The sequence below is a fragment of the Scyliorhinus torazame genome, chromosome 3, assembly GCF_047496885.1.
Source record: "Scyliorhinus torazame isolate Kashiwa2021f chromosome 3, sScyTor2.1, whole genome shotgun sequence".
In the NCBI taxonomy this organism is placed as follows: Eukaryota; Metazoa; Chordata; class Chondrichthyes; order Carcharhiniformes; family Scyliorhinidae; genus Scyliorhinus; species Scyliorhinus torazame.
The window spans coordinates 271,731,255-271,753,761 of NC_092709.1; the positions used below are offsets into that span (position 1 = coordinate 271,731,255).

The following is a 22,507-nucleotide window of genomic DNA, read 5'->3' on the forward strand; positions in this document are numbered from 1 at the left end:
ATTGAGGGGGGGACTCATGAGGTAAAATTAAATTTTTATACCCTGGGATGTTGACCGAAAGTAAAATTAAAAACATTTCTACCAGCGGTGGGCAACCTGCAGTCCACCTCATTTCTGAGTGCAGCCCACGAGACATTTTCTGGACTGTTGCCCAAGCACAGTGTTGCCACATTCTGCTGATTTCCAGCCACGTATGGCGTAAAGCAAGGGTAAGTGAAGTGAGGTGTGTGCTGATTTTTCGCAACATTGACTGTGAGAGCTGTGCGATCCCTCTGCATCCAAAGTGTAAATATTTATTTTGTTTTTTACCATTTGAAGTTGATGACAGTTCTATTCGTATATTAATGATTCTATTAGTATATAAATGATTAAGCATTTCCTATAACTCGTTATGAAATATTTAGTGTGTATTAAATGTATTTAATCTTATTCATGGGGTCATGGTTCATGAACAAGTCTGATTTCAATCTTGTGGGCCACTGAGCTGAAGAAGAACCACTCATGTCGCCCACTCACTTGCCTAGATTGCCCATCACTGACTTATATAGAACTTTCGGGCATCCCAAAGTGATATAAAGCCAATTAGGTTAGCTTTTGGAGTGTTGTCACACTGTAGTCTTTACTGTTGCGATATTGGGCGCAATTTAATGGCCATGCTGAGCTTAAGCGAGAGTGTAGCAAGGCTGTTGATCACAGGAGATGTCAAAATTGAGAACCGCGCTCGGTGCCAATCTGTTTGCGATCTAACCGGCCTGTCCCCATTGGACGTGTGGCTGAAGGTTAATGCTAATTGGGAATTGGCAATAGTAGTTATGTGAGCACCTAGGAGCTGGCTGCATTTCCCACTTGCTACCACACTTCAAAACTTTTTGATTAAATCGTGTCCATTGTTTTGGGCAGTCAGACTTGATGATATCGTTCATGTTTCGATGAAACCCATGGCCTTGATATTTCAGTACACGCAAATCAAATCTCATCAGGCAACCCTAAAGTTTAGGGATGCCTCAAAGGAATACCTGCTTGATGCAATCACAGAATCAGAGAATCAGAGAATTTACAGTGCAGAAGGAGGCCATTCGGCCCATCGAGCCTCCACCGGCACTTGGAAAGAGCACCCTACTTAAGCCCACACCTCCACCCTATCTCCGTAACCCCACCTAACCTTTTTGGACACTAAGGGCAATTTGTCAAAGCCAATCCACCTAACCTCACATCTTTGGACCACCAATCGAGGCCCACCCTGACATCCTCTCCCGCTGCCATGGCCCACAGAGGTTAGCACAACCAGGGTAAATCAACCTTCTCATGACCCTCAGCTCCTCAATCCCCTCTGCATGTGACTCCATCACCTCCAGCTCACAGCAAGAGACAAAGAGCTCGCTAGGACCATTCATCTCTTGGCTCTCCAGAGGACACCCACCAAAGTCACCTCATACAACACGGCATAGAGGTCAGCAGGCTACGTCCACATCCACTCTGTATGTCGTGCAAGCACCAAGATGTAGCGGGAGGGTTCGGAAAATCAAGAAATAATAGGTGCTGGAGGAAAACACAAGAGGAGATGTGGAAGGGGTGCAATTGTATTTACATAGGTGGAAAATATATACATGTGGGGAATACCCAGCTTATTTTCCCTCCTGTTTTAACTTTTAGTCCTCTTTAATACCCTTATGTTCTCCCCTCAAGCCTTACTATTTTCCCCCAACTTTAATTATATATCTGTATTTTAGACACTCAGCCTATCTGTACTTCTCTCTACATCTCTGGATATTCTAATTATTTTCTGCTTCACCCTCTCTCAGCAACTCTTCGGGGTATTTCTCCTGGGTTTTCTCTCTATTCCTTTTCTCTTTCTCCAGCCATCATGCAACTGAGCAACCTTCAGGATATGGTCCTGTGGACACAGTAACAGATAGAAGAACAAGCACACCGATGGATTATGAGAACAATTCTGGTCCTAGTTTTCAAATCCCTCAATGGCCCGGGGTCTCCCTTTCTCTGTAGTCTCCTCCAGCATTACCACCCTATACGTACTCCTCCAACCCTGAACTCTTGCATGTCTCCTATATTAATCATTCCACACTGGCATCTGCATTGTCAGATAGTTGGGCCCTAAACTCTCGAATTTCTCTCTAGCACTCTCTCTCTCTCGAATGTTCTTTCCACCTTTAAAACACTCCTTGAATCGTATGAATTGACCACCTTTTTGGTCGCCTGCCTTACATGTCTCAATGTCAAATTTTGTTAGCGAACACTTCTGTGAAGTGTCTGAGGATGTATTACTACATTGAAGACACTGCATAACTTCAAGTTGTTGATGGTAGAAGATTGTTCATAAAACGCTTATGAATAAGGGAAACATTAGAATTTCCATATGCCCGTTGAAAGGAATTCTGCTGAAGAAAGATTTCATTTATCAGCAAGAAAAAATATTCTTCTGTCCAAACGAACCCTGTAACAACCAGAACAGTTCCTGAGTATCTTGATTTGTTAAGCCTGGGCATGAACTCGAGGAAAAGTGAACAAATGGTCGAGGTTTCTGGAAGCATCTCCACATCTAGGTGAAAAACATCACCAAGAATCTGTCCTCGTCCACCCATGTCGAGGGTATGATCAAGAAAGTGCCTATACTTCTTCAGCAAACTAAGGAAATTAGGCATGTCCACATTGACTCTTACCAATTTTTAAAGATACACCATAGTTTACACTGAGTGCTGAATTTGGTGCATTTGAGTGCTGTAGTGAGAGTTTGGTGACTGAGGGAGTAGAAGGGTTCATTTTTATCTAAAGTCTAGTCTTTCTTTTATTAATTAACTTAAAAGTTGCTGTTTGGTTTAGACCTTTTATAGGGTTTTACGACTCTAATTTATATATATATATATATTTTTTGTATGTGTTTTGTTATTTTTTTTTGTATTTTTGTGATATTATGACCTGCACATTTACCTACACGTACAGGAGTTAAGCCAGCATCCGCCACTGGCGTGATGCTGGGTGTGAAAACCAAGGAAAAGAACATAAAGGAACTGATGGATAAAACAAAAGAGGGAAGTGCCCCAAAACAACGAGTGGAGCACAGCCCAAAAAGAACGAGAAAGGAAGCAAAAACTTATCACAAACACGTCAAATTAAAGCGTGAGAATCGGGGTCGATAAGGCAATCCAACCCCTGCGGTGCCCACCGAGCACGGAAGGCCTCAAGTGTGCCCGTGGACACCGCATGCTCCCGCTCCAGGGACACCCGGCTGCGAACGAGGCCGCGGAAGATGGGCAGACAGTCAGGCTGGACAACCCCCTCGGTCGCCCGCTGCCTGGACCTATAAATGGCAAGTTTGGCCAGGCCCAGGAGCAGGTTCACGAGGAGGTCCTCCACCTTTCCCCCCCCCCCTCCGCACCGGATGCCCGTAGATCACGAGCGTGGGGCTGAAGTGCCAAGAAAACCTCAACAACAACGTTGTCAAGAAACCAAAAAGGGAGTGTAGCCTAGGACAGACAACATAAACGTGCTCCACGGTCTCCACCAAGCCGCAAAAGTGGCAAGTCTCTGGCAAAGACGTGAAGTGATTGAAACGATAATTGCACGGCACTGCCATGCGCAGCACCATCCACCCCAGGTCCCCTAGTTTTATGGGGAGGACACCTCCGTAGAGGGATCTCCAGTGAGGACTACCGCCGCCGGACGGCAACGAGGCACGCCAAGGCGTGTCCGGGCGGCGGGCGAGGGCAAGGAGATGGAAAGTGTGCAACAGCAGGCTGTACAGGAAACCCCTCCGCGCAGTGCGAAAGGGCACGGAGGGTATTTCCGCGAGGCAGCTGGGGCTGTGGGGCACCAGCACCCAGGGATGGTTCCGGGGTTTGGGACCAATGTGGAATTCCGTCCGAGCAGGGGTCCGCTCAGACAGGATACCACCGCACAATCACGCCGTCTCAAGTCCAAGTGTGCTTACGGGGCCGAGCACGACCGTTTTGAGGCCTTGGATAGCATTGGCCGCGCACAGGACAGACACTGCTCCACGCCTGGCAAGCTCGTAGGGTGTCATTCAGCCCGCCCCTCCGCCACCCAGCACTTCCCCGATCCTGGTCACCCCGGCATCCACAGCCCTCCGCTCCGCCAGCCACCTGAATGGGTATTGGCGGAGGTGCAGATTCCTGAGCAGCGGCTCCCTTACAACAGCCACTATTCCTGACAGGGGAGAGCTGCGGCACATGGCGACCGTGTTCCAGACTTTGAGGAGGTCCTGGTACAAGACGGGCAGCACCAACAAAGAGTTCCGAAGACCATTCCGGTCAACAAACAGGAGCTGCACGTCGTAGTTCAGGACGTGCACCTGGCGGAAGAAATACGTCGCCAGGGCACACCATCGTGGAGGAGGCTCAACGTACAGGTATCGCTGCAGAGTCTGAAGGCGGAAAGTCGCAATCTGGGTGCGAAGGCACACCAGCGCCAAACCGCCCTCCGCAATCGGGAGACTCAAGACCTCCGCAGCGACTCAGTGCAATCCTTTGTCCCAGAAGAACCAAAGCAGGGTTCTCTGGATGCGTGTGACAAAGTCAGGGGGAGGAGTCAAAGTGACCACCCGATACCACAGCATAGAGGCGATCAGCTGGTTTATGACGAGAAGCCGACCCCTGTGGGACAGCACTCGGAGCAGTCCTGTCCAGCGTCCCAGGCGAGTGGTGACCTTGGTCTCCAGCTCCTGCCAGTTCGCCGGCCAGGCTTCCTCTGCCGGGCAAAGATGGACTCCCAAGTAGAGGATGTTGGTCCGACTCCAGTTAAAGGGCCTGAGCTCCTCCGGGAGGGAGTCCATCTGCCACGGACAGACCAGGAGTCCGGAACATTTAATGAACATGAGGAGCACGTCATCAACGTAAGCCGAGAGGACCACCGCCATGTCCGGCTCGCGCAGAACCAGCCCAGACAACCTCCTCCGCAGGAGGCGCAGGAAAGGCTCCACGCACACAGAATAAAGTTGGCCAGACAAGGGGCAGCCCTGATGCACCCCTCTCCCAAAGCGAAGGGGCGCCGTCAGGGACCCGTTAACCTTAATCCGACACTCTGAGGCAGCGTACAATAATCGGATCCGGGCGACGAAGTGCGTCCCGAACCCGAAAGCTCGCAGAGTCCCGAGTAAATACTCGTGCCCCACCCTGTCGAACGCCTTCTCCTGGTCAAGAGACAGGAAGGCGCTCGACATACCAGTCCTCTGGGTAAAATGAATAACGTCCCGGGCCAAATGGGTGTTATCGTAAATGGTTCGGTCCGGGACTGTGTCGGACTGGTCAGGGTGAATCATGTGGTCCAGTACGGGGCCAAGGCGTAAAGACATCACCTTGGCAAAGATTTTGTAGTCCGTGCAGAGGAGGGAGACCGGTCGCCAGTTTTAAGAAGGCAGAGATCCCCCTTCTTGGGTAGCAGGGCAATGACGGCCCTGCGCCACGAAAGGGGCATCTCCCCAGTCCAATACATTCCCCCAGGGCCCCTGCATAGTCGCTCCCCAGGACGTCCAAGAATGTCCTGAAGAACTCCACGGACAGTCCGTCCAGCCCTGGGGTTTTGCCCCGTGACAAGCTGTCCAGGGCGCCGGTCAGCTCTTGGAGGTTGATGATTTGATCGAGCCTCCCGGTGTCCCCCGGGCCGACCTGCGGCAGGTCGTCCCACAGAATTCTGCAAGCATCTTCGCTGGACGGATCCGGAGAGAAGAGGTCGGAATAAAAGTCCCTAATCAGGGTCCTGAGCCCCTCCGGATCCGAGACGAGGGACCCGTCGTTGGCCAGCAGCGTAGAAATCTGCCGACGGGCCCCACGTCCTCTTTCCAGCGAGTAGAAGAAGGGGAAGCCGCGGTCCTTGTCCGTCAGGAGACGGATCCATGACCGCACGTACGCTACGCGGGACCCGGCAAGTTGCCGGTCCCGCAGCGCGCCCTTCTTCTCTCTGTACACCCACCCCAGAGCCGGGGCCTCATTGGGCTGAGCAAGACGTGATTCCAGATCGAAGAGTTCCTCAGCCAATTTGCCGATCATGGAGTTCCGCCCTGCCATAGACCCCTTTGTGTACCCCTGACAGAAGACGCGGACGTGAGTCTTGCCCACGTCCCACCAGAGCCTCAAGGAAGAGAAGCCACCCCGCTTCCTTCTCCAGTCGGCCCAGAAACGGCAAAACGAGTCCAGGAACCGCTTGTCCTCCAGCAGCAGGTTGTTAAAGTGCCAGTACGCGGACCGTGTCTGAGCGCGGGACGGGGCGAGCCCCGCTCACACCAGGTGGTGGTCCGAGCACGGCACCTGCTGCATGGAGGCCGTCGGAACGTTGGGCAAGTACATCTTGGAGATGTAAAGACGGTCGATTCTGGACGCTCTGAATGGAGGGCGCACAAAAGTGTACACCCGCAATTCAGGATGGCGAGTCTGCCAAACATCCACCAAGTCGAAGGACCTAACCAGGTCCCTCAACTTCACCACCGCCGCTGAGCTGCGCTGGACTCCACGACGGTCCTTGTCCTGAAGAGTGCAATTAAAATCCCCTCTGAGGATGATGCACCCACCCACCGGGATGGTGCCTAGAAGAGTGGACATTTTTTTCTTAAAAGGTCGCCTGCTGCAGCCCGACCAGGGGAGTGTAGACATTCACAAAGTGAAGCACCACATCCCCGTCGCGGACTGTTAAGTGCAACTGACGGCCTGGCACTGGCTCCTTGACCCCCAAGATCTCCGGCTGAAAATGTGGAGCCAACAAGATAGCCACCCCGCCCGAACGTGGGGCCAAGTGACTCATGAAGACTCCTCCTTGCCACTCCAGGGTCCACTGAGCTTCGTCACCAGGAATGGCGTGGGTTTCCTGCAGGAAGCACAACCCGTACTTTCCGTCCCGAAGGATAGAGAAGAACTGGAAACGGTGATGTGCATCCTTGCTGCCGTTGATGTTGAGGCTGGCTATGGTTACCTCCATGTCAGTAGTAGTGTGTATCCGTCACCAATCACCTCAATGCACAGAGGGAGTGGGGGTTCAACTCCCCCTCCACTCCCTCAGGAGCCCTGCGAGGAAGAGAACAGCTTGGCGCTGCTCCCCCTGGTCCTGATCGAAATCCCGCGCCTCTCTGGCATAGACGCGGGCGGACTTGAGGAGCAGCCCCAGATTTCCCCAGCTGTCCAGGGTCAGCCACACACAATCCCGGTGACCGTGATGTGTTTGCAAAAATGTTCGGAGTTCTCCTGAGGAGATGAGTGGAGACTCGGGGCCGGGTGTGAGGGCGCCCTGTGCCTCACTGCAGAGAATGTCTAAATCCACCTCCCCACCCGTCACTGAGCAGCCTTCCTCCTCTGAGCGGTCACCACCTGAGCCCGAGTCCCCCGCCACATGGAGTGTGGCGGCCAACAAGGGCCCACCGGCTAGCCCTAGGCCCGAGTCGATCCCACCCCCAGGATTGTCCTCAGGCGGGTCCCTCGCAGGCTCCCCCCATGACTCAGGGTCCGTGGGTGGCGGCGGCTCCGACCCCGCCACCACCGTCGATGCCGGGCTCTCGGAGAGACCCGGGAAAACCCCCGGGAACAGCTCCGGAATGGAACCTGGGCTCCCTGGCATCATTTGCACGGTTGTGGTGAGCAGGGAGCCTTCCTCGCCGTCGCCCGCCCACGACCCGAATATATAGGGGGTCCGGTGGCTGCTGCCGGCCCCCGGCGATGAACAAAAGGAGATGACCAGGGAGCAAAACTCCACCGGGCAGAACGAGCCCTCGGGGGTCACGTCTCCGCCCGACCCCGGGTCTCCCTGCTCGGGGGATGACGGCAGCTCAGACGCATGGGCGGCCTTGGAGACCGCCCTGGCTTTCTTTTTAATGGGGCTGGGCGTCAGGGTGATGGGAATAAACATCGGAGACACCCAACCCCGCTCGCCCGGGGAGGGGACAGCGAGACCCACCACCTCCTCCGGCTCAGACAGGTGACGCTTGCGGGGGACAGTCTCATCTTGCTGCAGGACCTCCACCGCTCTAGGGCCCTTGGCAGCATTGACCCCCTCCGCATCACCCAGTTCCTGGGGCCGTGGCAAGGCCGGTGCAGCCTCCAGCTCGGGGCCAAACACAGGCTCCCCACGGCTCCCCGGAGCCCGTGTGGTGGTCTCTCCGGGCCCCTCATGTTGTTGTGAGGCGGTGGTAACCCAAGGTGAGGCTGTGGCCTTGGAATTGATTGAAATGGGCAAGGGGTCAGTACCCGTGATGGGGCCAAGGAGTGAATGGGTCCTTTCCGACCGCCGTGCCGTCTTCTTTTTTGCCTTTTTGGGCTGCCTCTGGTCCAGCGGAGGCTCCCCCCCCCCACCCCCCACCCACCCCCGCCAGCAGCCGCGGTGTTATCGGGGGCCGGCTCCTGGGCAGATGATGAGCAGAGGAGAGGGGGGCAGTGCCAGCCACAGCCACCGCGGAGGTGGTGTTGACAGTGGCCATTAGGATGGGGCAGTTCCGGTGAATATGCCCCAGCCCTCTGCAGGCATGGCACCGCATGCCGTCCGCCGACCAAAATACCGTGTGGTCCTCCCCTTGGTGGGTGACCACAAAACCTTCCTCGGTGACCTCCTCCCGGGTCAGGCGGATAAAAATCTGTCGCCGGAAGGAGTATACATGGCGGAGGGAGGGGTCCCGAAGGCAGTGTCAGTGGCGCCACCCCGGACCTGACCTCCCCCAGTAGGTAGAGATGGGGGAGGAGGAGCTCAGTAGGAAGGTAGGGCGGGACGTTTGAATGAACGACACACTTGGCGGTGGCCTCCAGCGGGTCCACCGCCACGTGTTTCCCGCCCACCGTGAGCCCCCTTTCCAGGGCCCGGTGGACCGCCTGCTCGGCCCGCAGGAAAAACACGGCCTTGCCCACCCCTGGTACGACCCGGCCGTGCGTAAAACAATTAAAAGGGAAAGGAGGTAGGGACGTGACACCTTACGCACAGGTGCCACAAAGGAATGTGCTGCAGAGCAGTGGGGCAGCGTTCTTCAGGCCTGGAGGTGCCCAAGGTAATATCCAAAACTGCCCCACACGTGCCACAGGTGGTAATAAAGCGGGCGGATGACACTCTTCAGCCTGCAGGGTCCCGAAACAAAGTCTTTTGTTGCAGCCCCAGGTGGTCCCACTCCCACCTCAGGCAGAGGGGTGGGAGGACAGAAAGCTGGCAGCAGGGTCTTCACCCCAGGAGGTGGGCACAGCACCAGGCCCCAGCTGGTCCCACTCCCACCTCAGGCAGAGGAGTGGGAGGACAGAATGCTGGGCCTGTAGTCCCAGGTGGCCCCACTCCCATCCAGCAGAGGGAAGTAGAGCGGAGCTGCTGATTGGTGTTGCAAGGGAAATTTGCATAGCTCCGTCGTGGTCACCCTAATTTGAAGGTAGTTTATGGAGGAGCTGTTGGCAAGTGACACTTAAACCCGAAACACTTCTTCAGTGTTTCCCTCCCTACCCCCTCCTCTAACCAATAAAGAAACAACCGCTGTAAAGATCAAGAGGAAGGCTCGAAGCCAGGAAGAAGTTGAACCATGACGTCACAGCCTGCAGGTAAGGGATTGGCTGGTGACTGGTAAGTAGTTTTTCTTTTATATTCCCTCAACTGTTATTGTGCAGGGCGCAGAGGTTGCTGGGTGAGTGCTTGCTGAGAAGGGGAGTGAATAACAGGTAAGCTCTTTCTTTCTTTTTCTTTTTTTATCTAGGGGGATGGCAGGGAAGGTAGTGAAATGTTCCTCCTGCAGAATGTTTGAGGTGAGGGACGCCGACAGTGTCCCTGCTGATTTCATCTGTGGGAAGTGCACCCATCTCCAGCTCCTCAGAAACCGCGTTAGGTAACTGGAGCTGGAGCTGGATGAACTTCAGATCATTCGGGAGGCAGAGGTGGTCTGAGGTGGTCCAGGCATAGATAGAAGCTTCAGGGATGTAGTTACTCCGAAGAATAAAGATAGATGGGTGACGGTGAGAGGGGCTGGGAGGAAGCAGTCAGTACAGGGATTCCCTGTGGTCGTTCCCCTTAGTAACAAGTATACCGCTTTGGATACTGTTGGGGGGGGGGGGAACTTACCATGGGTAAGCCATGGGGTGCAGGTCTCTGGCACAGAGTCTGTCCCTGTTTCTCAGAAGGGAAGGGGGGAGAGGAGGAGAGCATTAGTCATTGAAGACTCCATAGTTAGGGGGATAGATAGGAGATTCTGTGGGAACGAGAGAGACTCGCGGTTGGTGTGTTGCCTCCCAGGTGCCAGGGTGCGTGATGTCTCGGATCGTGTTTTCGGGATCCTTAAGGGGGAGGGGAGCAACCCCAAGTTGTGGTCCACATCGGTACCAACGACATAGGTAGGAAAAGGGATTGGGATGTAAGGCAGGAATTCAGGGAGCTAGGGTGGAAACTTAAATCTAGGACAAACAGAGTTATTATCTCTGGGTTGTTACCCGTGCCACGTGATAGCGAGATGAGGAATAGGGAAAGAGAGGAGTTGAACACGTGGCTACAGGGATGGTGCCGGAGGGAGGGTTTCAGATTTCTGGATAACTGGGGCTCATTCTGGGGTCAGTGGGACCTCTACAAACGGGATGGTCTACACCTGGACCAGAGGGGTACCAATATCCTGGGGGGGGGAATTTGCTAATGCTCTTCGGGAGGGTTTAAAGTAGTTCAGCAGGGGCTTGGGAACCTGAATTGTAGCTCCAGTACACAGGAGGGTGAGAGTAGTGAGGTCAGGAGTAAGGTTTCAAAGTTGCAGGAGTGTACCGGCAGGCAGGAAGGTGGTTTAAAGTGTGTCTTCAATGCCAGGAGCATCCGGAATAAGGTGGGTGAACCTGCGGCATGGGTTGGTACCTGGGACTTCGATGTTGTGGCCATTTCGGAGACATGGATAGAGCAGGGACAGGAATGGTTGTTGCAGGTGCCGGGGTTTAGATATTTCAGTAAGCTCAGGGAAGGTGGTAAAAGAGGGGGAGGTGTGGCATTGTGAGTCAAGGACAGTATTACGGTGGCAGAAAGGACGTTTGATGAGGACTCGTCAATTGAGGTAGTATGGGCTGAGGTTAGAAACAGGAAAGGAGAGGTCACCCTGTTAAGGGTTTTCTATAGGCCTCCGAAAAGTTCCAGAGATGTAGAGGAAAGGATTGCAAAGATGATTCTGGATAGGAGCGAAAGCAACAGGGTAGTTGTTATGGGGGACTTTAACTTTCCAAATATTGACTGGAAACGCTATAGTTCGAGTACTTTAGATGGGCCCGTTTTTGTCCAATGTGTGCAGGAGGGTTTCCTGACACAGTATGTAGATAGGCCAATGAGAGGCGAGGCTGTATTGGATTTGATACTGGGTAATGAACCAGGACAGATTTGGAGGTAGGTGAGCACTTTGGCGATAGTGACCACAATTCGATTACGTTTACTTTGGTGATGGAAAGGGATAGGTATATACCGCAGGGCAAGAGTTATATCTGGAGGAAAGGCAATTATGATGCGAAGAGGCAAGACTTAGGATGCATCGGATGGAGAGGAAAACTGCAGGGCATGGGCACAATGGAAATGTGGAGCTTATTCAAGGAACAGCAACTGCGTGTCCTTGATAATTTTGTACCTGTCAGGCAGGGAGGAAGTGGTCGAGCAAGGGAACCGTGGTTTACTAAGGCAGTCAAAATACTTGTCAAGAGGAAGAAGGAGGCTTATGTAAAGATGAGACATGAAGGTTCAGTAAGGGCGCTCGAGAGTTACAAGTTAGCTAGGAAGGACCTAAAGAGAGAGCTAAGAAGAGCCAGGAGGCGACATGAGAAGTCTTTGGCAGGTAGGATCAAGGATAACCCTAAAGCTTTCTATAGATATGTCAGGAATAAAAGAATGACTCGGGTAAGAGTAGGGCCAGTCAAGGACAGGAGTGGAAAGTTGTGCTTGGAGTCCGAGGAGATAGGAGAGGTGCTAAATGAATATTTTTCGTCAGTATTCACACAGGAAAAAGACAATGTTGTCGAGGAGAATACTGAGATTCAGGCTACTAGACTAGAAGGGCTTGAGGATCATAAGGAGGCGGTGTTAACAATTCTGGAAAGGGTGAAAATAGATACGTCCCCTGGGCCGGATGGGATTTATCCTAGGATTCTTTGGGAAGCTAGAGAGGAGATTGCTGAGCCTTTGGCTTTGACCTTTAAGTCATCTTTGTCAACAGGAATAGTGCCAGAAGACTGGAGGATAGCAAATGTTGTCCCCTTGTTCAAGAAGGGGAGTAGAGACAACCCCGGTAACTATAGACCAGTGAGCCTTACTTCTGTTGTGGGCAAAATCTTGAAAGGTTTATAAGAGATAGGGTGTATAATCATCTGGAAAGGAATAATTTGATTAGACATTGTCATCACGGTTTCGTGAAGGGTAGGTCGTGCCTCACAAATCTTATTGAATTCTTTGAGAAGGTGACCAAACAGGTGGATGAGGGTAAAGCAGTTGATGTGGTGTGTATGGATTTCAGTAAAGCGTTTGAGAAGGTTCCGCACGGTAGGCTACTGCAGAAAATGCGGAAGCATGGGATTCAGGGAGATTTAGCAGTTTGGATCAGAAATTGGCTAGCTGGAAAAAGACAACGGGTGGTGGTTGATGGGAAGTGTTCAGGCTGGAGTCCAGTTACTAGTGGTGTACCACAAGGATCTGTTTTGGGGCCACTGCTGTTTGTCATTTTTATAAATGACCTGGAGGACGGCGTAGAAGGATGGGTGAGTAAATATGCAGATGACACTAAAGTCGGTGGAGTTGTGGACAGTGCGGAAGGATGTTACAAGTTACAGAGGGACATAGATAAGCTGCAGCGCTGGGCTGAGAGGTGGAAAATGGAGTTTAATGCATAAAAGTGTGAGGTGATTCATTTTGGAAGGAATAACAGGAAGACAGAGTACTGGGCTTATGGTAAGATTCTTGGCAGTGTGGATGAGCAGAGAGATCTCGGTGTCCATGTACATAGATCCCTGAAAGTTGCCACCCAGGTTGAGAGGGTTGTTAAGAAGGCGTACGGTGTGTTAGGTTTTATTGGTAGAGGGATTGAGTTTCGGAGCCATGAGGTCATGTTGCAGCTGTACAAAACTCTGGTGCGGCCTCATTTAGAGTATTGCGTGCAATTCTGGTCACCGCATTTTCGGAAGGATGTGGAAGCATTGGAAAGGCTGCAGAGGAGATTTACCAGAATGTTGCCTGGTATGGAGGGAAGATCTTATGAGGAAAGGCTGAGGGTCTTGAGGCTGTTTTCGTTAGAGAGAAGAAGGTTAAGAGGTAACTTAATTGAGGCATACAAGATGATCAGAGGATTGGTTAGGGTGGACAGTGAGAGCCTATTTCCTCGGATGGTGATGTCTAGCACGAGGGGACATAGCTTTAAATTGAGGGGAGAAAGATATAAGACAGACGTCAGAGGTAGGTTCTTTACTCAGAGAGTCGTCAGGGTGTGGATTGCCCTGCCTGCAACAGTAGTGGACTCGCCAACACTAAGGGTATGCAAATGGTCATTGGATAGACATGTGGACGATAAGGGAATAGTGTAAATGGGCTTTAGAGTGGTTTCACAGGTCGGCGCAACATCGAGGGCTGAAGGGCCTGTACTGCGCTGTAATGTTCTATATTCTATGTTCTATGTTCAGGCAGAGGGGTGGGAGAACAGAGGCAGGCAGCAGGGCCTTCACCCCAGGAGGCGGCCTGCAGCAAAAGGCCCCTGTATGTTCCCACTCCCACCTCAGGCAGAGGGTTGGGAGGACAGAAGGCAGGCAGCAGGGTCTTCACCCCAGGAGGGGGCCTGCAGCAATAGGCCTCAGGTGGTCCCACTCCCACCTCAGGCAGAGGGGTGGGAGGACTGAAGGCAGGCAGTGTCATGATATTCAGGTGAACATCACAGCACATACATACACACATAATGATGGACAGATCAACGGACCAATCAACACACACAATACGACAGCCAATCACGGACAAGAGCATACACAGTACAAAGCAGGGAACACGACACTTCCTGGGCACTCGAGCAGGAGAGAGCTCAGGGCACAGACCTCATTGCCAGCCACTCAATGGTTCACCATGTGCTGAATACCAGAGTTTACTATGTTTATAGTTCAATGACATAAAACTGCGTTGTACCATACGCAACCGTGTTGGTTCGTCTGTGTGTCAGAGTACCCAACACTTCAGGCAGCAGGGCCCTCACCCCAGGAGGGGGCCTACAGCACCAGGCCTCGGGTGGTCCCACTCCCACCACAGACACAGAGTTGGGAGAACAGAAGGTTGGGCAGGTAAAGTTTGGGGATTAGGCAGGAAACTGTGGGGCATTCACCTTCAAGTTGCTTCGTTTAGAAGAAGGTGCATTTTCAATCAGCTTTAAACAAAGGTTCTACTTGTAGGTACTTGCAGCAGGTGCTTGTTAATTAGTTAATTGGTTTAGCCCAGTTTTCAGAGGCTAGATTCACAGTATAAAAGTGATCCACCTAAGTCTGCACTGAGTGCTGAATTTGGTGTATTTGAGTGCTATAGTGAGAGTTTGGTGACTGAGGGAATTAGGTGAGGGGGGAGTAAGGTGCTTCTTTCATTTAATTTCCTACATTTCCTCAAAGAGCGAGAAGGGAGCCAGGAGTTTACAGAGAGTGCAGCTGACTGGGAGCAGAGTCGGAGGGCAGAGGTCCAGTTGGTTCACAGGGCAGCTATATTCTGTAAGGTAAGAGGGGATGGAGGCTGTAGGATGTGGGTGGTGAGGGATACCGCCGGTGTCCCCGCTGACTATACCTTCGGGAAGTGCACCCAACTCCAGCTTCTCAGAGACCGTGTTAGGGAACTGGAGCTGGAGCTAGATGAATTTCGGATCATCCGGGAGGCAGAGGGGGTTATAGAGAAGAGTCACAGGGAGGTAACCACACCCAAGGTACAGGACAAGAGTAGCTGGGTTACAGTCAGGGGAAAGAAAACAAACAGGCAGACAGTGCAGGGATCCCTCGTGAACGTTCCCCTTCAAAACAAGTGTACCGTTTTGGATGCTGTTGGGGGGGATAACCTACCGGGGGAAGGCCCTAGCAGCCAGGTCTCTGGCACTGAGTCTGGCTCTGGGGCTCAGAAGGGAAGGGGGTAGAATAGAAAAGCAATAGTAGTGGGAGATTCAATGGTGAGGGGAATAGATAGGAGATTCTGTGGTCGCGAGCGAGACTCCCAGAAGGTATGTTACCTCCCGGGTGCCAGGGCCAGGGATGTCTCGGATTGTGTCTTCAGGATCCTTAAGGGGGAGGGGGAGCAGCCAGAAGTCGTGGTACACGTTGGTACCAACGACGTAGGTTGGAAAAGGGGGTGTGGAGGTAATAAACGAGTTTAGGGAGTTAGGCTGGAAGTTAAAAGCCAGGACAGACAGAATTGTCATCTCTGGTTTATTGCCGGTGCCACGTGATAGCGAGGCTAGGAATAGGGAGAGAGTGCAGTTGAACACGTGGCTGCAGGAATGGTGTAGGAGGAAGGGCTTCAGGTATTTGGATAATTGAAGCACATTCTGGGGAAGGTGGGACCTGTACAAGCAGGACGGGTTGCATCTGAACCAGAGGGGCACCAATATCCTGGGAGGGAGGTTTTCTAGTACTCTTTGGGAAGGTTTAAACTAATTTGGCAGGGGAATGGGGGGGGGGGTGGCATTGTTAATTAGAGATAATATAACAGCTGCAGAAAGGCAGTTCGAGGAGTATCTGCCTACTGAGATAGTATGTGTTGAAGTCAGAAATAGGAAAGGAGCAGTCAACTTGTGAGGAGTTTTCTATAGGCCCCCCAATAGTTACAGAGATGTGGAGGAACAGATTGGGAAACAGATTTTGGAAAGGTGCAGAAGTCATAGGGTCGTAGTCATGGGTGACTTCAACTTCCCAAACATTGAGTGAACTCTTTAGATCAAATAGTTTGGCTGGGGTGATGTTTGTGCGATGTGTCCAGGAAGCTTTTCTAACACAGTATGTAGATTGTCCGACCAGAGGGGAGGCCATATTGGATTTGGTACTTGATAATGAACCAGGGCAAGTGATAGATTTGTTAGTGGGGAGCATTTTGGAGATAGGGACCACAATTCTATGACTTTCACTTTCGTAATTGAGAGGGATAGGTGCGTGCAACCGGGCAAAGTTTACAATTGGGGGAAGGGGAAATACGATGTTGTCAGACAAGAATTGAAGTATATAAGTTGGGAACATAGGCTGTCAGGGAAGGACACAAGTGAAATGTGGAACCTGTTCAAGGAACAGGTACTACGTGTCCTTGATATGTGTGTCCCTGTCAGGCAGGGAAGAGATGGTCGAGTGAGGAAACCATGGTTGACAAGAGAGGTGGAATGTCTTGTTAAGAGGAAGAAGGAGACTTATGTAAGGCTGAGGAAACAAGGCTCAGTCAGGGCGCTGGAGGGATACAAGATAGCCAGGAGGGAACTGAAGAAAGGGATTAGAAGAGCTAAGAGAGGGCATGAACAATCTTTCGCGGGTAGGATCAATAAAAACCCCAAGACCTTTTACACATATGTGAGAAATATGAGAATGACTAGAGCGAGGTTGTGTCCGATCAAGGACAGTAGCGGGCGATTGTGTATTGAGTCTGAAGAGATAGGAGAGGCCTTGAACGAGTAATTTTCTTCGATATTTACAAATGAGAGGGGCCATATTGTTGGAGAGGACAGTGTGAAACAGACCTGTAAGCTCGAGGAAATACTTGTTAGGAAGGAAGATGTGTTGGGCATTTTGAAAAACTTGAGGATAAACAAGTCCCCTGGGCCTGACGGGATATATCCAAGCATTCTATGGGAAGCAAGAGATGAAGTTGCAGAGCCGTTGGCAATGATCTTTTTGTCCTCACTGTCAACAGGGGTGGTATTGGAGAGTGGCAAATGTTGTGCTCCTGTTCAAAAAAGGGAATAGGGATAACCCTGGGAATTACAGACCAGTTAGTCTTACTTCGGTGGTAGGCAAAGTAATGGAAAGGGTACTGAAGGATAGGATTTCTGAGCATCTGGAAAGACACTGCTTGATTAGGGATAGTCAGCACGGATTTGTGAGTGGTAGGTCTTGCATTACAAGTCTTATTGAATTCTTTGAGGAGGTGACCAAGCATGTGGATGAAGGTAAAGCAGTGGATGTAGTGTACATGGATTTTAGTAAGGCATTTGATAAGGTTCCCCATGGTAGGCTTATGTAGAAAATAAGGAGGCATGGGATAGTGGGAAATTTGGCCAGTTGGATAACAAACCGGCTAACCGATAGAAGTCAGAGAGTGGTGGTGGATGACAAATATTCAGCCTGGATCCCAGTTACCAGCGGCGTACCACAGGGATCAGTTCTGGGTCCTCTGCTGTTTGTGATTTTCATTAATGACTTGGATGAGGGAGTTGAAGGGTGGGTCAGTAAATTTGCAGACGATACAAAGATTGGTGGAGTTGTGGATAGTGAGGAGGGTTGTTGTCGGCTGCAAAGAGACATAGGTCGGATGCAGAGCTGGGCTGAGAAGTGGCAGATGGAGTTTAACCCTGAAAAGTGTGAGGTTGTCCATTTTGGAAGGACAAATATGAATGCGGAATACAGGGTTAACGGTAGAGTTCTTGGCAATGTGGAGGAGCAGAGAGATCTTGGGGTCCATGTTCATACATCTTTGAAAGTTGCCACTCAAGTGGATAGAGCTGTGAAGAAGGCCTATGGTGTGCTCGCGTTCATTAACAGAGGGACTGAATTTAAGAGCTGTGAGGTGATGATGCAGCTGTACAAAACTTTGGTAAAGCCACATTTGGAGCACTGTGTACAGTTCTGGTCACCTCATTTTAGGAAGGATGTGGAAGCTTTGGAAAAGGTGCAAAGGAGATTTACCAGGATGTTGCCTGGAATGGAGAGTAGGTCTTATGAGGAAAGGTTGAGGGTGCTAGGCCTTTTCTCATTAGAACGGAGAAGGATAAGGGGCGACTTGTTAGAGGTTTATAAGATGATCAGGGGAATAGATAGAGTAGACAGTCAGAGACTTTTTCCCCAGGTGAAACAAACCATTACAAGGGGACATAAATTTAAGGTGAATGGTGAAAGATATAGGGGGGATGTCAGGGGTAGGTTCTTCACCCAGAGAGTAGTGGGGGCATGGAATGCACTGCCTGTGGAAGTAGTTGAGTCAGAAACATTAGGGACCTTGAAGCAGCTATTGGATAGTTACATGGATTACGGTAGAATGATATAGTGTAGATTAATTTGTTCTTAAGGGCAGCACGGTAGCATTGTGGATAGCACAATTGCTTCACAACTCCAGGGTCCCAGGTTCGATTCAGGCTTGGGTCACTGCCTGTGCGGAGTCTGCACATCCTCCCCGTGTGTGCGTGGGTTTCCTCCGGGTGCTCCGGTTTCCTCCCACAGTCCAAAGATGTGCAGGTTAGGTGGATTGGCCATGATAAATTGCCCTTAGTGTCCAAAATTGCCCTTAGTGTTGGGTGGGGTTACTGGGTTATGGGGATAGTGTGGAGGTGTTGACCTTGGGTAGGGTGCTTTTTCCGAGAGCCGGTGCAGACCCGATGGGCCGAATGGCCTCCTTCGGCACTGTAAATTCTATGATAATCTATGAGTAATCTAGGACAAAGGTTCGGCACAACATCGTGGGCCGAAGGGCCTGTTCTGTGCTGTATTTTTCCATGTTCTATGTTCTGTTCTATAGAAAACACCTTATCTGGCTGCATCACAACCTGGTATGACAACTGCTCTGCCCAAGACTGTAAGAAATTACAGAGTCGAGATTCCACCTCCCATCCATTGACTCTGTCTACATCTCCTGTTGCCTTGAGAAAGCAGGCAGCATAATCAAAGACGCTTCCCACCCGTTTATTCTCTCTTCCAACCTCTTCCATTCAGCAGAAGTTACAAAAGTCTGAGAACACGCACCAACAGTTTTAAAAGCAGCTTCTTCCCCTTTGTTACCAGACTCCTGAATGGTCCTCTTATGGACTGAACTGATCTCTCTACACATCTTCTCTACTGAGTATCACTATACTCCCTCCGTATGCTGCACCTGATGTCTATGTCTATGTATTTACATTATGTATTTATCATATGTCCTATCTTTTTCATGTATGGAACGATCTCCCTGAACAGTTCACAGAAAAATACTTTTCACTGTATCTCGGTAAACATAATAATAAATCTAAATCTAATCTAATCTAGTCAAGAAACAGCCTAAACTAGACATACTCAAACAATCATACCTTACAGATCATGTCCAAGATGACACCATTACCATCCCTGGTTATATCTTGTCTCACATTTTATAACGTTGGGCGAATGTTGCTTTGGAAGTTCTCAACATCCAGTCTGGACCAAATAACGTTTTATGGCATCAACTCAAACATGGGTAAGGAACCTACTGATTAGCACCTACTGCACCCGATTCCACCATTTAAGCTGAAGAATCAGTACTCCTCCATGTTGAACTCCACTTGGAAGCACTATGTGTTGCAATGGTACAGAGTGTACCCTGTGTGGGCACTTCAATATATATCACGAAGAGGGGCTTGGTAGGACAACTCCTGACTGAGCTGGCCAAATCTTAAAGAACATAGCTGCTAAACTGCGATGCAGCAGATGGTGATGGAGCTAACAATAGGAAAAGCCTACTGAACCTCAACGTCATCAATCCACCTGTCGCAGATGCATCTGTCCATGGCAGTAATGGTCAGAGCGACCACTGCACAGTCCTTGTGAAGATGAAATCCTATCTTCACATTGAGAAATCCTCCATCATGTTTTGTGGCACTACCACCATGCTAATTGGGCAAGATTTCAACAGACCTGGCAACTCAAGGCTGGACATCCAAGAGATAATGTAAGCGATGTGCTGCAGCCGAATTGTAAACAAGCATAATCTGTAACCAAATGGTTGGTAACCTGCTGCCTGGGGGGGTCACATGTGGACCATCTAGGCCCTGAGTTGGGCCTACAAGACATTTTGTTGACCTTTGCCTATGTGCAGGGTTGCCTCATTCTGCTGATTTCTATCCGCGTAATTCTTTCCTAGCGGCATGACTAATGTGATGTGCACGTAAAGCGTCCGAAGTGTGAGTATTTGTTTTGTTTTTACCATTATAAGTTGATGACAGACAGTATGGTGGCGCAGTGGTTAGCACTGCTGCCTCATGGCGCCAAGGACTAAGGTTCGATCCCGGCCCCGGGTCACTGCCTGTGTGTAGTTTGCACATGCTCCCCGTGTCTCACCCCCACAACACAAAGATGTGCAGGGTAGGTGAATTGGCCACGCTAAATTGTCCTTAACTGGAAAAAAAATGAATTGGGTACTTGAAGTTTAGTTGATGACAGTTCTATTAATATATAAACAGAATATTTGAGATGAAGGACGGTCATTCATGTTGGCCCATTCATTTGCCCCGGTTGCCCATCACTGTTGTAACCTCATGGTCCAGCAAATCACCCAGCCTACTATTACCAGGAAGTCTGGGGGGTCAGCCCTAATTCAACTAAGAGTGCAGAAGGGCATGCCAGGAGCAGCACCAGGCACACCAAGAAGTGAGGTGTCAATCTGGCTAAGCTGCATTACGGGACTACTTGTGTGCCAAACTGCAAAAGCAGCATGCAATAGACAGAGCTAAGCAATCCCACAACCAACGGCTCAAATCTAAGCTTTTCAGTCCTGCCACATGTAGTCATGACTGGTTGTGGAAAATTAAACAACAAACAGAAGCAGGAAGCTTTATAATTTTATCCATTCTCAATGATGGGGGAGTCCAGCATATTTGTGCAAATTACAAGACTGAAGTATTTACAACAATCTTCAGCCAGAAGAGCCAAGTGGATGATTCACCTCGTAAGGTACCTAGCAACACAATTAAATTCACTCCGGGTGATATCAAGAAATGGCTGAAGGCACTGGATACTGCAAAGGCTCTGGGCCTTGACAACATTCCAGAAAATGAACTGAAGTCGAGCTCCAGAACTAGCTGGATCCTTCGTCAAGCTATTTTAGTACAGCTACAACCCGGGCATCCACCCGGCAATTTGGAAAACTGCCTAGGTATGTTCTACCCATAAATATCAGGACAAATCCAACACTGCCAATAACGCCCTATCAGTCTACCCCCGAGCACCAGGAAAATTATGGAAGGGGTCATCGACAGCGCTATCAAGCCGCAAACACTCAGCAGCAACCTGCTTCAGTTTGGGTTCCGCAAGGACAACTCAGCTCCACAGCTCAGTGCAATCTGAGTCCAAACATGGACAAAAGAGTTGAACTCAAGAGAGTGACTATCCTTGACATCATGGCAGCATTTCACCAAGTGTGGCTGCAAGGAGCCCGGGCAAAACTGAAATCAATAAAAGGAATCAGAGGGAAAACTCTCCGCTGGTTGGAGTCATACCTAATATTACTCGAGGGTCATGGTTGGCACTAGCATGAAGCAAGATGAATATGGTTTTCATAGATTATCATAGAATTTACAGTGCAGAAGGAGGCCATTCGGCCCATCGAGTCTGCACCGGCTCTTGGAAAGAGCACCCTACCCAAGGTCAACACCGCCACCCTATCCCCATAACCCAGGAACCCCACCCAACACTAAGGGCAATTTTGGACACTAAGGGCAATTTATCATGGCCAATCCACCTAACCTGCACATCTTTGGACTGTGGGAGGAAACCGGAGCACCCGGAGGAAACCCACGCACACACGGGGAGGATGTGCAGACTCCACACAGACAGTGACCCAAGCTGGAATCGAACCTGGGACCCTGGAGCTGTGAAGCAATTGTGCTAACCACTGTGCTACCGTGCTGCCCATTGTTGTTGGAGGTCAATCATCTCAGTTCATAAGAACATAAGAATATAAGAATTAGGAGCAGTAGTAGGCCATCTGGCCCCTCAAGTCCGCTTCGCCAATCAATAAAATCATGGCTGATCTTTTTGTGGACTCAGCTCCACTTACCCGCCCACTCACCATAACCCTTAATTCCTTTACTGTTCAAAAATCTACCTATCTTTGTCTTAAAAACATTTAATGAGGTAGCCTCAACTGCTTCACTGGGCAGGGAGTTCCACAGATTCACAATCCTTTGGGTGAAGAAATTCCTCCTCAACTCAGTCCTAAATCTTCTCCCCCTTATTTTGAGGTTATGCCCCCCTGCTTCTAGTTTCACCCACCAGTACAAACAATCTCCCTGCTGCTAGCCTATCTGTTCCCTTCATTATTTTTTCTGTTCCTATAATACCGCTCCTAATACTTCTAAATTCCAATGAGTATAATCCCAGTTTACCCAGTCTCTCCCCATAATCCAGTCCTCTCAACTCCGAATCAACCGAATGAATCTCCTCTACACCCCATCCAGTGCCAGTACATCCTTTCTCAAGTAAGGAGACCAAAACTGTACACAGTACTCCAGGTGTGGCCTCACCAGCACCAGCTGCAACATAACCTCCCTATTTTTAAACTCCATCCTGTCATGCTCTGTAGACTGGCCGAAGTGAATGATGAGCTACAGAACATCTAGTTTGAATAATTTATTCAGAAACAACTGCGTGATAAAGATAACTAG

The 22,507-nt window shown here is 50.4% G+C and overlaps 1 long non-coding RNA gene across 1 annotated transcript in view; it reads left to right on the forward strand.

Moving 5' to 3' along the window:
- The first annotated feature begins 220 nt into the window (after positions 1 to 220).
- The window catches only part of LOC140409601 (uncharacterized), a 137,892-nt gene continuing 115,605 nt past the window's right edge, over positions 221 to 22,507 (forward strand). Inside the window, exon 1 of the long non-coding RNA XR_011940420.1 lies at positions 221 to 285. This is a non-coding gene — a long non-coding RNA (uncharacterized lncRNA). The remainder of the gene's footprint in view (positions 286 to 22,507) is intronic.